Genomic DNA, 3,026 nt, shown 5'->3' on the forward strand with positions numbered 1-3,026 from the left:
AAAAGAAAGAAAAAAGTAGACACTAAAAAATATCAGATTTTGTGAGATTTCGAATCAAGTGTATTAAAAACCTAATGCCTACAATCTAGGTGACAGGAATATTTTATTATTTTTAATCAACTGGAAAAAAAATTTGGAGGCAATCGTAATTAAAGCGTTTGAACAATTATTTTCAAAACATTTTCATTTAGGGAGAAAACAAAAAACTATTCATTTCTATTAGTGTTTTTTTGTTTTCAATTTTATGTTTTCTTTCAATTTTGTCAATCTTTTACCAATCTCTTTTGTAAATTTATTATTGAATTTGTAAGACAAAATGTTGTTTCATGTGGTCCTATATATTCAGTTATAAATTTGCTCATTTCTTGAATGGAGATGGACAAGAGATGAAAACCAAACACTTATCTCGTACTCATACATAGTAGAGTATGGAGATTAAAATTTTCTTTTGCATTTTCTATTGCATTCTCTTTCAGCATAAATGGATTTTTACCTTTGCTATCTTTTCAGTGCTTGTGTTGATAAGTCTTAAGGAGATAACTCTTGAAGGATTTGAATTTATTGAAGACTCAGTGATAGACAAGGAGTCTACCTCATCATCAACCAACCAATGTACTCAAGATCAGAGTAAGTTTGGATCATTTGAATAAGCAAGAACACCTCATCTCCAACACTATCTTCCACTTATGAAGATACTCAAGATTAGTCGTGTTAGTTTCAATATTGTTATAGATAAACATAGTTTGAATTTTGAACTTGTAACAGTCTTAGCTTAGCCATACTTTCTATCTTGTAAAGCTTATTTATATTGCACATACGATTCAATTAAATTCAAGCAGTGAAAACATATTCACAAAAGAACCTTCTCATTCTCTTTATGGTATCAAAGCCTTTATTGACTAACATCACCATGTTTGATTCTTCATCTTCCGCTTCATCTTCTACCTTACCACCACTCATTGCTTCTACACCTACTTTTACCTACGTCAAACTTGGACGTGACAACTATCCTTCTTGGAGACAACTACTCCTTCCCTTTCTACAAGGACATGATGTGTATGGCTATGTTGATGGTTCCATTTCATCACCTCCAAAGCTCATAGCTACTGCTGCTACAAGCACTAGCCCTTCAATTATGGTTCCTAATCCAGCTTATAAATGCTAGTTTCAACAAGACCAACTTCTACTAAGCACAATCATGTCTTCCTTGACTGAGAATGTGCTTGCCCCAATGGTTGGGTATGAAACCTCCATGGACGTCTGGATGGCTCTTTGAGTGGATGTACACCTCTAAATCTTGATCTCGTATTTTTCAAATACGGACTTAACTTGCGACGTTGAGCCTAAGCGACATGCTTGCAGTTGCCGACAAGCCCTTGTCGGAGGATGAATCCACCTCGTATCTTCTTGCTGGTTTAGAATCAGACTTTGATCCTTTTGTGACTTCTGTCACCACACGCCTCGACCCAATGAGCGTAGAAGAGCTATATAATCATCTCCTTACTCATGAGATGTGAATTGATCATCAAAATCACTCACATGGTTTTCAACAACCATCTGCCAATGCTGCTTCAAGACAGCATTCCTCTCGTGGACGCAATGCACGCCCAGATAGCAATGGCTATCAACACACCTCTCAGCCCAGGTATCGTGGCACTGGAAGAGGACAATATCACCCACGGACACGTGGTGCTTCCAACATTGGAACTTCTTATGGGAACCAAAGACTCGTGTGTCAACTTTGTGGGAAAATTGGACACCTAACTCTCAAGTGCTTCCGTCGATTTGATTTGGCATATCAGCATGATGTCTCCCCACCATTTGAGTCTCATGCTCTCTCAGCCATATCAACTAATTCTGCAAACAACTCGGACTGGCATCCTGATACTAGTGCTACTAGGGATGTAAATAAGCCAGTCCGTTCGACAGCCCGCTCGATACCCGCTCGGTTTAGCTCGATCCGAACTCGAGCTCGATACTGTAGAAACTCGATCGTTACTGTTGAAACCCGCTCGATTAGTAAGTGATACATACCCGACTCGCTCGACAAAACTCGATAGGGGCTCGCGAGCTCAACTCGTTTAAAGCTCGACCGGATCGCTCGCCCGACTCGTTAGTTCGACTCGTTAGCTCATTCATATCTTACATATATATTGGTAAATAGTAAACATAGTATAATATATATAGTATTACATATTAATTATAATACTTTGGTAACAATATTTAGTATGTTAAATTAACATATTATGTTATTAATAATTAGTATATAACAATATAACAATATTAAATAGTTAGCATATATATATAAATACATATATCACATCACACATGGTTAACAATAGTTATATATTATACTTATATTATAGTTACTTAGTTATATAGAATATATTAGACTTACTATATGTTCACATTATACATATACCATTGTTTATACTCTGTAGTTATATATAATAACATATTATTAATTTGTTACTTATAAACTATAGTTATGTAATATATTTTATAATATGCCTTATATACTTACATATTATATATTTATGTTATTAATAAATGCATAGAGGTTGTTCATAAATTTGGGCTTGAATTCTGCTTTGATCACTCATTGAAAAATTTAATAATTTACATCGAGTTCTAGTTGAGCCGAGCTTGTCCAGTAACCCGGCTCGGCTCGAATGTCGTTTTCAACGAACTCGAGCTTGAGCTCGAGCTCGCCTGAGTTTTAAACGAGCCGAGCTTGAACATGTAATTTATAGCTCGGCTCGAATTCGAACTCGACTATTTAGGCTCGACTCATAAACGAGCCAGTCTTGAAATCTTCGAACTCGACTCGGCTCGGCTCGATTACATCCCTAAGTGCTACGCACCATGTTACTGCAGACATGGCAAATCTTTCCCTAAGAAATGAGGATTATCATTGCACAGACAACATTCAGGTGGGCAATGGTACAGGTTTGTGTGTATCTCATATTGGTTCTTCTAATCTGGAAACTGAAAATCATTCATTTTCACTCAAAAATATTTTACTC

At 36.3% G+C, this 3,026-nt stretch overlaps 1 non-coding gene across 1 annotated transcript; it reads left to right on the forward strand.

Annotated features, from left to right (window-relative positions):
* Nucleotides 1–1,372: 1,372 nt before the first annotated feature.
* On the forward strand, nt 1,373–1,512 carry LOC133865110 (small nucleolar RNA Z247). Its single transcript, XR_009899642.1, has one exon. It is a non-coding gene; the product is annotated as a small nucleolar RNA Z247 (small nucleolar RNA).
* Nucleotides 1,513–3,026: the final 1,514 nt, after the last annotated feature.

Source organism: Alnus glutinosa, chromosome 3 (genome assembly GCF_958979055.1).
Source record: "Alnus glutinosa chromosome 3, dhAlnGlut1.1, whole genome shotgun sequence".
NCBI lineage: Eukaryota > Viridiplantae > Streptophyta > Magnoliopsida > Fagales > Betulaceae > Alnus > Alnus glutinosa.